Below are 15,858 nucleotides of genomic sequence, written 5' to 3' on the forward strand. Positions count from 1 at the left end.
CAACAACACCATCAATCACATATAAAAAAATGACAACCAAATAAATGTCATAAAAATCAAAGACAAACAAGACCATACATCCATCAATGTGACAACCAAAGCTCAAAAATATGTCTTGAAAGGGTATACATCAACATCAACCACTATCCCCAAGACTCAATATGATTTGGTAAATCAACCACGGAGAACTCCTGCTTAGATATCCATACTCGAGTTAATCAAACTCTCGTCAAAACATAAGGAAATCTTGGAACAAGCACTCGTTGAAAGAAATGTGCCTCAAGATCTGGACATTGATAAATTTCAAGCCATGGTGGCTCATATGACAGGGCCTCATAATCTCACCTTTTCTAAAAATGATAATATCTCTTTGAGTCATCCACATAACACTCCCCTTCATATTGAAGTCTTAGTCTACAAACATCAAGTTAAAAGAGTATTAATAGATGGAGGATATGGTCTCAATATCTGTACCTTTAAACTTATTCTTGCATTAGGCTTCTCTGAACAATCTATTGATCCACACAAAAAGATCACCATCAAGGCATATGATAATGAAGAAAGATCATCAAAAGGAACAGTGATATTACCTATTCAGGTAGGACCAATACAAAGAGACACTATGTTCCAAGTCTTAGACACAGACTTAACATACAATATTTTATTGGGTCATCCTTGGATACATGAAATGCAAGCATTGCCATCAACTTACCATCAGTGTGTCAAATTCCCATATAATGGATAACAGATTCACATCTCTACTGATAATAATCTATTTCAATATTACAATGCTATGGAGGCATCTCAAGATAGCCTAGTTCTACACAACAGGGAAGCTCCAGCTTCCTCGGTACTAGATCATCATCAAGAAAAGCTTAAATCTTTATCCATGGATTTCAAACAAAATATGAAAATCAAAGAGCAAGGCATGGGAGAGTACTCTTTCAAACCCATGTGTCTATCCAAATTTCCAACATCACCAAAATCTCATGGACAACCTTCTGCATCAACACATCAAGAAACACAACCCATCACCAAGTTTGATGGCAAATTTATCCAATTGGGCACACTAGAACATGAATCAGAAGAGAAAGACATCCTTAGCTGGCTATACAAGGATGGGGGAGAAGTCTGAGTTGCTACTCTAGAGATATCCATACAAACACAACAGTATGGAAAATGATTCCTGATCATGCAACAGATAGGATACAACGACAAAGGACCTATAGGCAAGCGTCAAGAAGGTATTACAGAACCACTAGACCCTCCTTCACAATTTTCTTGAGACAAAACAGAACTGGGCTATGGACACAACATACCCCCAAGGCAAAAACAATATAAATATCAAAAACCTTAGTGGAAGGAAAAGAAGAAATACAATGAGGACTTATGGCAAGAGGCACTACACCAAGCAGCAGAAACAACAGGGAAAGAGTGAGAACACCAGGAAAAAGAGAATTGACAAGAGGAACTAACCATTCAAAGGGAAGAAGCATCTTATGAGGAAGTGTACCATGTTCAAGAACCTATTCAAAACAAGGCAGAGTCACCTCTTGAACAAATCACTACTCCCCAAGGAGAAACAATGTATGAATAAATGCAAAGGGTATCAATTATCATAGATCTCTTATCACCCTACAATATGCCTATGCACAACATTGAAAGACTCTGGGACAGTACTTCTGAAACTGATTCTAATGATTATGAATGGGGTAGTTGTTCAAATATTACTGAGGATGTGCCTGAAGATGTTATACATCCACACACACCCCTTTCTCAGGAAGGACAAGGCACAAAGTCTCGATTACTTGAATTCGGTCCACAACATATCTACGAGGCTAAGAAAATGAGTAGTGACACTATGACCAAGTCTACACGGAAGATGATACCATCGAAGGCCTTGACAATGTCATTAATTTAACCAACATCCTAGACAACCTTAATGATACCTCTATCATGACTCTTACCGCAGCTGACCTCGACCCACCAAATGACTCTCTACCACTTGTATTCCCTAATTTGATAGACTGGGATGAACCTGAACACCATGATATACCTATTTTCCAAGATGACAAATCGATTATCCATTGCCTATGTACAGTCAACCTAGAAACAAGCTTTACCATTGAAAAAAATAACGATATCTACAATCAAGAGGGTGCCAAGTCTCTCAATCACAAAAATGAAAGAAACAAAGGATCCGATGATGAAAACCATTCAATGGCAACACTAGATCACAAAAAATTCAAAATAAAGGACGTATCTGAGGTTGAAAACCTTTTTAAGGCACCTAAGGATGGGAGACTTGACACTCTTCCTAAACACTATCAGGAGCAATCACCCATGTTGATTGAGCCCACTCAATCAATCAACATCGATACAGAAGCAGCATCTAAAAATATACACCTAGCAGAATCACTGACAGAAGAGGAACAACCAGAGTTTATCAGATTCTTCATACAAAAGCAAATCAATTTTGCTCGGTCCTATGCTGATATGTGTTAGTCTCAAATTCTAATTTCCCTACTATCCTCCTGTAATAAAATGATTAACTTCATTTGCATATAAACAGATCAGGGGAAAGAACCTTAGAGTAACATATAACAAGGTTTTGAGAACCTTCTGCACTTTGAACTTATCTGAAGTTCAGGTGGGTATACCTTTTGTGAATACTTTCATACTTTTAAATGAGATCCACAGTAAACCAGTGTCAATAACCAATGGATTTCATCATCTCAACATAAACTAAAATATTTGAATAAAAACTTATATACTTCTTTAGTATTGATCTTCAAGAAACTTAGAAAGAATCCCACAACAAGTACCAGTGCCTTATCCAGGCCACAGAGTCATCTAAATTAAGCAATAATTTTCAACAACTGAACATTCTAATGCACCTCATCATCTTAGCTTTTATGAACCTCATACATTCCTAACATATACATAGATCCTTTCCCATTTAACTAAAATAACTCATCAAATTCATGGCAACGGACAATAGATTTGTAGACAGAAATATTCCTTGCACATTTAATCCCTCTCCTAAAGAGGAAAGCCAGACAAATATCTATTAGATCGCCTTGCAATCCATGCTCATTCAAACAACCCTAGATTATTCAAATGAAACCAACAAATTATAGAATGCACACTAGAAGACAAAGAAATTTTAGGCCTGAAACTTTGATTTATATATCCATATTCATTCTTGAAAATATTACATCATCCAGAGTCTTCTCTTTGAAACTAGAAAAACCTCAGTATATTTTGCCAGAGTTTCTTTACAAAATTCTTGTGATACTTTCTTACTAGTCCTAGTATCCATTTATAACATTAATGATGCGTACAAGCTTCAGACATTCCTAGAAAGGTTTGTTACAAACCGTAATGTTCTCCAAGAAACAGTTACATGTATTTTTCAATATCAACGACCTCTTCCTTTTGTTGTTCTGCTGCAACCTCTTCTACCTGTTCTGAAATATCCTTCTTCTATTCGATATATTTGTCCTTCCACTCCTAGAACATGTCATCACTTGGCCAAGCAAAGCTGATAATTTTCTATTTCATCCCTTCTAGCCTTTTCCAAGTGACCCTTAACTGCCCAAATTTTGTTTCTATGAAGTCGTAATGTGATTTCACCATTTCAATCTTCTCAATTGTCTGGACAAATAAGGATGTGTCATCAGTGTTAATGATTTCATTAACCCTTTGGGACAATTTGTGGTCCAGCTCTTGTAGCCATGCCTTCTCCTCTTTCAATTGAGTTGGACCAACAAAACCCCCTAGAAACAATTCATATTTGTGATCTGAATATTCTTTTCTATATAGTTGGGCTTTTCTTTTTACACCTATCCTTTCCTCTGAGAGTATATTCATTTCTTTTATAAACTCACTAGTGGACCTAAGATTATCATTTTCCTTTGCATCTGCATGGGATGAACACATGATCTCTAACTCCTTACCTCTAGGCAACCATTTATTAAGAATTGGTTCCAAGGTGGTTTCATCATCTCTTAATTTAATCAGAATATTCGAGATCCTTTTCATAGAAATGTGTACAACAAAGACCTTGACCGAATCAACAAACTTCAAAATTATGGCTTTTACCTTCTCTTCATACTTGCTTGCAAACAAGGCTTGAGCTCGTTTCAACTTTTCCAACTCATGTTGGACAGTTTCAATTGGCTGGAAACTAGAAGGCATAGGAGAAGGGGGATATTCTATAATGGGACAAGTAGGTGGAGGTCTTGCTGGAGAGGAGGCTATCATGAGAGTAGAGGATTCACCTGGATGGTGCTGATCTGCCAACTAACTTTGAAGTCTAGCAATAATGTTGTCTATGTTGGCTACTCCTTCTTTGGCCTCATTATAAGCCTTTAAGATGGTTTCCAATTTTAATTGGAGATTAGCCTTTTCTTTTGCCTCCTTTTCTGCTACTGCCACATTGAACTTTGCACTTTCCAAGACTGTGCTTGCAACTTCCACCACCCCTATATCTTGGACTCTTTTTACAATCATACCTCCTATGAGACTAGAATCTAATACATCTTTTCTCCTTTTATTCCCATCCTTCTTCAGTGACCACATGACTAGAGCAACATTATCTTTGCTAAAGGTCACTCCTTCCATGGGTTAAGTTTCCTTCCTTACTGCTTCAAGAACTAGAGCATCAACTATATCCCATTCAGGGAGGATTAAAACACCAGCCTTAGACACCATCTCTCTTCCCTTCTCAGGAGTAATGGTCTTAAGCTCTTCAGTCATTTCTTGCTTTACCTCTTCTTCCACCCGAGTTACATCTCTATGAGGTTGTTCACTCTTCCCTTGCTCACATCTGGCTTTGAATTGTTCCATATTTTGCTTCCACACAAATTGCATGAAAGCCCCTGTTGTAACAAAATTGTTGTCAGCCAGGAATTCCTCACTGGCTTGCTTAATAGTAAGGTCTAATTCTTTGCCTTTTAGCTCACCATCAGTCAAGTTCATTTCAGGGCTAGGAGGCTCCTTTGGCATCCCCTCTTGGGTCTCCTCATATGCGTAGGCAATCTCCCTAAGACTCCCTAACTGTAACTGTGTATGGTGAAAATGGATAACAATAATAACAATATTGAAAGGCTAAATGAATTCAACCACCAAACCCTAGCCTAACAATCAACAAAGATCCACCATAACATATGAAGATTACCTAAGACAATGCAAATCAAATGAAATCACAAAGATTATACCATCACATGTCCAATAGGGTTTTGATCTCCATGCTTCGTATCTCCATTGATCTTGCTTGATATATTTGCTCTCAGATTTTATATGCACAAGAGCTCAACAAAGAACGGAATGTGGTTGCAAGTAGGATCGTAGTGTAGTCAAGTCCTCCAAATTGTCGATTAGGGTTTGATAATGAAGGAAGCATCTCCTTATATAGAAGACACAATATGAAATGGAGGGATAAGATTGAGAGGTGTAAAAAGGAGGTCGGTTAGGATTAGAGGGTAGGTAAAAGAAATAATAAAATAATGAGAGGGGTAGGTAGTGTATGAATTAAGAGATGAATGACATGTGTAATGGGTAGAAAAGGTTAATGAATTAATTAAATAAATAAAGATTTATTTAATTAATAGAAGAAGTGGGATCAATTAAATAAATAAGATATTTATTTAATTTAGGAAAAGGATAATTTAAATAAATAAATGTATTTATTTAAATGAGAAATAAGGCTAGAAGAGGATAAATGAATTAATTAAATAAATAAAGATTTATTTAATTAATAGAAGAATTAAGCTTAGATAATTAAATAAATAAAATATTTATTTAATTAGACATGACAATTTTAGGTGTCTACATTTTGCCCCTCTTTGAGACAATGCGGCTTGTCGCGTTGTTTCAAAGAAGATAAGATGAACTGATACAGAGTTGCCCCAGAATGGGAATGATATGCCCCCTCGAGAGATTGGATGAAAATGCTTGAAAAGATTGCAGACAATCTCTCGATAAGAAAGATGGGATAGAATGGACTGACTGGATAAAGTGACAAAGTCACGGGATGAGGAAAACTGACTCGGGAAACGAAGGCTAAGGCTAGGGTAGGCTATAAGATAGACCACGGGCAAAAGACATCCTCATTGTCATCTACACCTTCATGAGATCAAAGTGCAGAGCAAGAAAAGAGCAGCAGCAGTCAGCAGCGATGGCTTCCATGCACAGATTCGACCGCATTCGATGATTTCAGAGGCCAACAGAGGCAGGAGAGCCGGTAGGTACCACCAAGCCTCCTCGTATTTTGACGCATTTATTTTTGTCATTAATGCATGCTAGTTAGAGCAATAAATGCGCTTAGGAATAGGGTACAAAAAAGTTTGAAAATGTGCAACCGCATCTACGTCGGTGTCAGGCGCGTCTGTGTCTGACAGGCACGTCTGTGTCGGTGCTAGGCATGTCTGTGTCTGGAACCGCGTTTGCGTCAAATGCGAGCGCGTCTGCGATGCGTAGGGGTGTCTGCGATGCTCAGGGGCGTCTGCGTAGTAAAGTCGTGTTTGTGTACAGCTTAGGCACGTCTATGTCATACAGGTGCGTCTATGTTATATAGGCGCGCTTGTGCAGTCTCTAGGCGCGTTTGTGTCAGTCAAGCGCGTTTGCATTGAAAAATGCAAGTTTGGTCTTCTAGGTCAAATCGGCAGTTCTGTGATGAACATACGCTGTCGATTGGATAAGCTGCTGAGAGGATACACTCAAGCAGGTCTGCTAGGAAGACTAGGATAGATCAGGGCACTTTGTGATGAACAGTGAGTACCAAGATAGAGTACTTTGTGATGAACAGTGAGTACCCAAAGTATGAGTAGCACTTTGTGATGAACAGGGAGTGCAAATGTGAGTAACACTTTGTGATGAACAGTGAGGGTCACCCACGTAGTACTTTGTGATGAATAGGGAGCACTACTAGGATAGAAGCAACACTTTGTGATGAACAGTGAGTGTCACTAGGATAGATAACCATATGCATTTAGATAAAGAAGTAGCATTTTGTGATAAACAGTGAATGCCACCCTGACTAACATGATTGATTTGCTTGACTGCAGGAGTACTTGCCTATGTTGGAGTCACGGGAGAGATTTCCGTCGACATAGAGATTGCGACCAGAGCTATCGTTTCAGGATAGAGCTGCCATCGAGGAGATGGGCTTGAGACATATATTGTATGTGCCTGAGTTTCGGGAAAACATGGGTTTGCTGACTGCACTTGTCGAGAGATGGCATTCCGAGACATGCACTTTCCATTTGCCGATGGGTGAGATGACAGTCACCCTTGAGGATGTCTATAGGATTCTGCGGATACCGATTGATGGAGAGTTGATTCCATATGATCGTGACGGAGACAGGGAAGCATTGAGACGGGTGTTCCAGGATCCCGGACTAGAGATGAGGGCAGGACACGTGGCATGGGACACTATGACCGCCACAGGGTTAGCATTGCTGGCCGTGATTGGAGGAGCGATCAGTGGATTTCTATGCCCAGACAGGGCAACACGGGGATTGGCTATGGGCTGGGGGGGAGCACTGGAGACACTGATGACAGATCACACTAGATATGCCTGGGGACCATGTGTATTGGCCCATCTGTACTATGAGCTTCACCAGTTTGTATACCATGGGTCAGTGGGATTGGGCTGTGGGGTGACACTACTGCAGGTTTGGGCCTACGAGCATCTGCCAGTGACGAGGCCGATACACTTTCGAGGTAGGGGACATGGACGTAGCTTTGTTCACTTATACGACATGATCACCTTGCAGCCGCGGATTGGCAGGTTGGAGCATTGGCGGCGAGTGCTGGATGATATTGATGCGGTCATCTGGAGACCGTATCTAGGATGCGAGGAGTGGGAGGATGACACCGTGGAGCTGCCATACACCTTCCGGAGTAGGTATCTGATTGGGCGGATGCCCTATGTTTTAGAGAGGCAGCTTGTGGATAGGGTATGCAGGCAGTATGGCAGGATCCAGAGGATGCCATGAGGCTCAGGTATGTATGCCCGTACAGTTAGGGATCAGGCGCAGTTTGGGCCTTTATTGTCATATGATCAGGCAGTCACCTAGCTGGTCGAGATGGTACCCCTACCCTGGGATATGTGGCCAGAGGTCGATGATGCCGGGATGGATGCTGAATATTCAGCATATTGGGCAGAGCATCCATTCCCATGACTGACAGATCCAAGGGAGCTGGTGGAGGGAGATGGAGGAGGAGATGAGGATGATGATGGCGGAGGTGATGGGGGGAGAGGCTGATGGAGGCGGAGGGGAGTAGTTGGGGAGAGGAGGGTTGCACCTCGGAGAGAGGGTGGAGAGGAGCAACAGGCTCGAGTGGTGAGGGGTCGCGGTGGCTTACCCCTACAGGTACCAGCAGCACAGGGTCCCAGGTAGAGACAGGGACAGAGACAAGTACAGGGACAGGTGCAGGGACAGAGACAGGTGCATGTACAGGCACCAGCATAGGTACAGGGGCAGGCACTCATTGAGGGAGAGCCACAGGCAGTGGTAGAGGGTGGGGAACCAGAGGAGGATGAGCTGATTGAGCTCAGGGAGATCTGCCAGGGTCAGGCAGATGAGATACAGGAGCTAGAGTGAGAGAGAGGCTGACTCAGGACGAGGCTCAGGGATACTGAGCGGGAGAGAGACCAGGCGATTCAGCACTACACAGAGGCTGAGACAGCGCTGAGGGCAGGGAGGCAGGTGGCGGAGGACACAGGGGCAGGCTACGCATATGTCCTGCGGGCTGGAGAGGAGATAGGGTACTGGAGGGACCTCTACTACGGTGCAGTGCCGACAGATCAGCGGGTGAGGAGCTTCCATAGACCGTCGCGTACAACGACAGCTACGGGAGGGAGTCGGAGGAGGCAGGCATTGAGTGGTAGGGTGATGGGTCCTCCACCACCACTAGATAGAGGAGATAGGTAGGGTGATCCTGGGGCGGGTCCCTCAGGGGCTCAGATTCCACCGAGGCGAGGCGGCTCCGAGAGAGGGAGTTCATCATAGCCTTCAAGGGCTCCCATTGTATCAGTTTTGTACCATTATTTTGTATTGTAGACACCTGCGGGTGCTTTTGTAGCCATATGATTTTTTTTGACATCATTATATCATGACACTTTATATATATATGAGATGATTCATCTTTGCGGCAGCTATATGCATGTGTACCTATGTGATGAGATGTTTTAATAATGTATGTTTCTATGTGATGCTTATGATATGGATGCAAATATGTATATGATGCAATGCAATATTTATTTTGTTCTTTTATGTTTTATATATGTATGCATGATGCAAATGTGAATGTAAGTAATGTAGATGAATATGATAATGCAAATTGTGCTAACAGGTGTTGTGTGCAGGATGTGATGCAATTGTGATATCTATATGTATGTATTAAATGCTTATATGTGGTAATGTAGGTGTAGCTACATGAAATGCCAATGTTTTTGGTGTGTCATTATACTCAGTCATGTGATAGCAGGCTACGCGGACTCGAGAAGGATGATGGAAGTCAATCAAGAAAGGGGGATGGAAGATAGAAGATATGAAAGTGAAAGAGCTTCTTGTGCATTATCATCATTAAGCTTTATTATGGCAAGTAGGTTATGACAATCGAGACATATGTTCGACCCAGAAAGTCATTGTACCTGTTTGCATGGAGATAAGACAGTCACAAACAAGGAATGCCCCAGTTCACACTAGATGCACATTGTCCTCATATCCTTGGACAAGTCATAGCATTACTAAGAGACAATCCACAGATAGCAAATACAAATAGGTGACGATACCCCATCCTCGCTTGTCTAGTCAAAGACATCCTGGAGATAGAATCTCTAGTCAGAGACATCCCGGAAAAGCTAAAAGACATGTCACCAAACAAGATGAAATCAAAAGAAAACCAAGACTCGACACCAACACCCAATGTAGTCCTCAAGTTTAGTGTCTCTTGTCACTTGTATAAGTCTTATTTGATTGTGGTCACAATGTTTACTTTCACAAAATGGATAGATAGCACTGAACCATAATGTTGTCTAAGTCTGTTGAAATATTTGATTTGTTGAAGCCCATTGTTGCTGCTGTGTCTCATCTGAAACTAACTGAATCCATGAAATTGATACTTTATTGCGGAGAAGATGAAACTTTATTGCGGATCTGTGATGCAAATGTTGCTTTATTGCGGATTGTGCGCGAATAGACTGAAGAAAGATAGAAGAAACTTTACTCCTTGAAACATGTGATGTTCTCAGTTCCACACCCATCACTAGACGTAGGATTTTGCCTTAGCCACAGATAGGATCTGATTTATTATGGATGGAAAGGGATGTGAAAAGGGAGGTTTATTATGAATGGCTAACCAATCTTGGGTAGATCAATAACAAGCTATGATGGGAATGGGTAAGTTTATTATGGATGAATAGGTTGTGAGTGTGTGCAAAGTGAAAGGATGAAAGTGAATCCTGAAGGAGGGAGGAGCAATGTCTCTACACATGGCGCTGGTGACCCAGTTTTCACCATGGTACTTGCCCAGGGCACCACCGAAGTGGTTTTCATCGTTGGACGAAATTATTTCTCTTTACTTTTTTTTGATTTTTCAATGTTTTTTGTGTCACAAGGCGCCTGTTTGCCAGGTTTTCACCAAGTAACGATTTTTTTGTTTTATAATTTTTTTTTTTTGTATTTTTGAAATTTTTGATTTTTTTTGTATTTTTGAAATTTTTGATTTTTTTTGTATTTTTGAATTAGGATACTCTGAAGAGCTATGTGTAGAACCTGCGAAGGTGCATGCTGTTGATAGGATCCTCCAAAGGTTCACCTTCTGTAGTTGAGAGCTGATATGCCCCAGATCCATATGCTGCTGTGATGATGTAAGGACCAAGCCAGTTTGGTTCGAACTTGCCCTTCTTCTCTCTGTCTTGCCGATTCTTGGGGTTTTCTCAGAGAACCAAGTCACCTACCTCAAATGTGTGAGGCTTGACCTTGTGGTTGTAGCTGCGACTCATTAGTTGTTGGTAAGCCTTGAGATGATTAAAAGCAGTTTGTCTCCGTTCATCCAACAGTTCTAGTTCTTGTAAGCGAGAGACCCTGTAGTCTTCATTAGCGATGATGTTTTGCAAAGAGACCCGTAAAGAAGGTAACTCGACCTCAATGGGAAAGATGGCTTCAGAACCATAGACTAGTGAATAGGGTGTAGCTCCTGTAGGTGTGCGAACACTTGTGTGGTAGGCCCAAAGTGCAGGATTGAGTTGGATATGCCAATTACGGCCAGCATCATCGACTGTCTTCTTGAGGATTTTAAGAATTGTTTTATTAGACGCCTCAGCTTGGCCATTACCTTGGGGGTAATATGGTGTGGCAAAATGATGGGAAATATGGAAGCGGTCACAGAGTTCACGAACATCCTGATTTTTGAAGGGACGCCCGTTATCAGTAATAATGGAAACAGGAATACCATATTGGCATATGATATAGTTAAGGATGAAGGTAGCAATCTATTTTCCAGTGACTTGTGTGAGAGGTACGGCTTCAATCCATTTTGTGAAGTACTCTGTGGCTGTAATAATGAATTTATGACCATTGGAAGAAGGAGGGTGAATCTTGCCTATGAGATCAAGTGCCCACTGACAAAAGGGCCAAGGAGACACAAGTGGTTGTAATTCTTGTGCTGGCGCATGTATGAGGTCTCCATGAATTTGACATTGCTTATATTTCTTGACAAACTGATATGAGTCCTTTTCCATATTGGGCCAGTAATATCCAGTCCTAATGAGTTTCTTAGCCAAGGTAGGACCACTAGCATGTGGACCACATATCCCTTCATGCACTTCACGTAACGCAATCTGAGCTTTGTCGCTTTCTAAACATCTAAGAAGAGTGCCATCTAGACCTCATCGGTATAAGATATCAGCTAAAATGACATATCGAGAGAATTGGCGAATGAAGGTGCGACGTTGGTTATTTGATAGATCGGGAGGTAAAGTATTGTCATGTAGGTATGTGAAAATGGAACCATATAACTGGGATTCGGGACCAACAACACATATCATTTCAGTAGGAGTAATCTCATATGAAGGAACCAAAAGGTTATCCACCAAGAACTCATAGCAGGTCTCATTTTGAGGTAGATCAATCAGTGAGGCAATTGTAGCCATGGCATCTACGGCACGATTCTGCTCTCTTCGTATCTGCTCAAAATCTATCTTTGTGAAGTGTTGTTTCAAATCATCCACCATTTGCTTGTAAGGCAGTAATTTTTCATCTTTTGTTTGGTAATCATTAGTTGCTTGATGGATGACAAGTTGGGAATCCCCAAAAACATGAAGTTCCTGGATCTTCCACTGAACTGCAATTCGTAATTCAGTTGTTAATGCCTCATATTCCGCTATATTGTTAGTGCAAGGAAATGATAAGTGGTGTGATTTTGGTATAGAATCACCTTGAGGAGTTATAAAGAGAATACCAGCTCCTGCCCCATGCTGTGTGTATGAGCCGTCAAAATATAGTTGCCATGGCTTTGCATGTGATATTGTTAAAATGGATTCATCTGGAAATTCTGAATTTAGAGGAACATCATCAATCATGGGGGTATCCGCTAATTGATCCACGATGGCTTGTCCTTTTATTGCTTTTCTGTCCACATACTCGATGTCAAATTCACTAAGTATCATTACCCATTTGGCCAGCCGCCCAGTAAGTGTTGCTTTATTGAGGAGGTATTTCAATGGATCGATCCTTGCAACTAACTTAGTCTTATGAGTAAGCATGTAGTGTCATAATTTCTGTGAAGCAAAGACCACGGCGAGACATGCACACTCGATTGGCATGTAGTTTAGCTCATATCCCACTAGTGTGCGACTGATATAGTATACTGCTTTTTCCTTGCCGTCAGCAATTTGTTGTGCTAGGAGTGCCCCCAGTGCTGTTGGAGTAGCTGATATGTATAGTAGCAAAGGTTGAGCTGGAACTGGTGGCATCAAAACTGGCGGATTCAAAAGATAATCTTTGAGCATCTGAAAAGCTTGTTGACAGTTATCATCCCATTTAAATTTGATATTTTTATGTAGCAGGTGTTGAAAAGGATTACACTTATCTGCCAGTTGTGCTATGAATCTTCGAATGGACTGGAGTATTCCTTGTAAGGATCGAAGTTGACTGATATTTCTGGGTGGTGGCATGTCCAAGATAACCTGACTTTTGCTGGATCGGCTTTGATTCCTCTTTTAGACACAATGAATCCTAGGAGCTTCCCGGAGGTTACTCCAAAGACACATTTCTTAGGGTTTAATCTTACTTTGTATTTTTCCAACCGATCAAAGACGACTGAAAGTATGTCCAAATGTGTATCTCTGTCTACTGATTTACCCAAGAGATCGTCAACATAATCTTCCACAGTTATGTGCATGAGATCATGAAAGATAGTGGTCATTGCTCTTTGATATGTAGCACTTGCATTTTTTAGCCCAAAGGGCATGACATTCCAACAGAAAGTTCCCCACGGACAAGTAAATGCTGTTTTGTGTTGATCTTTGGGTGCGATCCTTATCTGATTGTAGCAAGAGAATCCATCCATTAATGATAGCATTTCATGACCTGCTGTAAGATCAACAATCAAGTCAATGTTTGGTAATGGGAAGTCATCCTTTGGACAAGCTTTGTTGATGTCTTTGAAATCTGTGCAAATTCTGATGCTACGATCTGGTTTACTGACAGGTACTAAATTGGAGATCCATTCAAGATAATCAATTGGGCATATGAATCCGACATCCAATAACTTCTCTAGCTCTGCTTTGACTAGTAATGCCACTTGTGGATGCATTTTTCTTAATTTCTGTTTTACTAGTTTTGCCCCAGGTTTGACTGTCAGATGATGCATTACCAAATCTGGATCCAATCCAGGCATGTCAGCGTATGACCATGCAAAGTTGATTTGTCTTTCCTTAAAGAAGCTTATGAACTGTGACCTTTCGAACTCTGTTAATGATTTAGACAGGAATATGTTGTGTGGAACCTCTTCTGTACCAATGTTTGTCTTGATAGTCTCCTCTACTAGCATGGATGACTTTTCCTCATATGAAGCTGGGAGAATGTCGAGCCTTCCATCTTCGGGTGCCTCAGAGAGGTTTTCACCCTCAGATACGTCCTTTCTTTTTACTTTTTTGGGATCAGATAGCGCCACAGTGTGGTTTTCACCATAAGATCCTTGATTTTCTCTCATTTTCACATTTTTGCGACTAGAAGGTCCGACACCCTCACCAAAATATGCCATGTTGTTGAGTTCTATAGTGTATCCTACTTTATGGTCCCCAAGGGGAAGATCATCTCGTATGCCAAGATAGTCAATAACAGCTTCATCATTTTGAAATGTGTCAAACTATGCTGGCCCTTCATAATCCCAGTCAATGAGTTGGTGGTGAACAAGGGAAAGGCCTTTAATGTTTTCGGAGTTTGCGGGGTTAAGAGTGAAGATGTGGTTATATTCGGGTATGTCGAGGTAATTATCGAGGTCATCGATGGCACTCTCCTCATCAGTCTCGATCACGAGCGAATCCAAATTATCATCACTAGTAGTGCATTCCAGAACAGGTGTTCTCATCCTATGTGATTTCAACCTAGAACCTTGAGACAAGGACTGTGTAGACTCCTCATGGGTTGTTTCTTGACCAACTCTGAATTTGTTATAAAATTCCTCCTCTTCTGTGGGTTTATCTGGCTCTCTGAATGTCTCAGTGAGCTCGTAGTCACTGGAAGACTTGTCGGAACCCCATTCCCATTCGTTGGAATCTATGGAATAGCAATTCTCTTGTTGAATTTTGGCAGCTTTGATTTGTAAGGCTTCTTCTGTCCTTTTAGTATGGATCTTGGAAGTCAGAAAACCAAGTCCTTTCGAGCGTTCCCTTTTTACAGTCAATTCAGGTTGTAAGGGCTCCATAACGCCTTCTTTGCGTAACCCAAGAGGGCTTTTTCCATCATACCCAAATTTTTGTAGAATCTTGAAGCCTTTGCCATATTTCTCATAGGGTATATTGATCTGTTTTTGTGTGTCATCTTCAATGTCTTTGTAGAGCATTTTGTATTAACTTTCCTCTTCCAGTTCGCCCCATCTTTGAAAGGTAGTAGGATCCCATTTGAATGCCATGATGGATATTTGCTTGTTAGGATGTGGTCTTCCGTATTCTTTTGGAGAGCTCATGACTTGTTGTAAATACATGGTCTGATTTAAAGTGTATTCTCCCATGTCTTTGTCCTGAAATTTGCCTTTAAGTTCACCTTGTTTTGATGTCGAAGGTTTCAATGACTCAGGATCAATGTATGCCGAAGAAGGAACAGCTTCACGATTACTAGGAATGATGGTCTTAGTATGTGATCTCAAGTTATTGCAATATATGAACGGATTAGGATCACCGTTAACTGTTACCTCGACTCCGTTGTGAGGAAACTTAATGCATTGATGATATGTCGATGGGACTGCCCTCATTTCATGAATCCAAGGACGTCCTAACAATATATTATAAGTGAGATCCAGATCTAGAACCTAACAAACCACATCCTTTGTGACTGGCCCAATTCTTAGAGGTAAGGTGACTGTGCCCTTGGATGAGCATTCTTCATCATCATATGCCTTGATGGTGATTTGATTTGTTGAATTCACAGCTTTATCAGAATATCCCAATTGTTTAATGGTGCTCAATGTACAAATGTTTAGACCAGCTCCTCCATCTATCAGGACTCGCTTTATTCGATGTTTGTGTATGAAGGCTTCAATATGTAATGGTGCATTATGTGGCTGACTTATGGAGGTGTCATCAGCTTCTGTGAATGTAAGGGAGTGTGGAATGGAAAGGTA

This window comes from Cryptomeria japonica, chromosome 3 (genome assembly GCF_030272615.1).
Source record: "Cryptomeria japonica chromosome 3, Sugi_1.0, whole genome shotgun sequence".
NCBI classification, from domain to species: domain Eukaryota; kingdom Viridiplantae; phylum Streptophyta; class Pinopsida; order Cupressales; family Cupressaceae; genus Cryptomeria; species Cryptomeria japonica.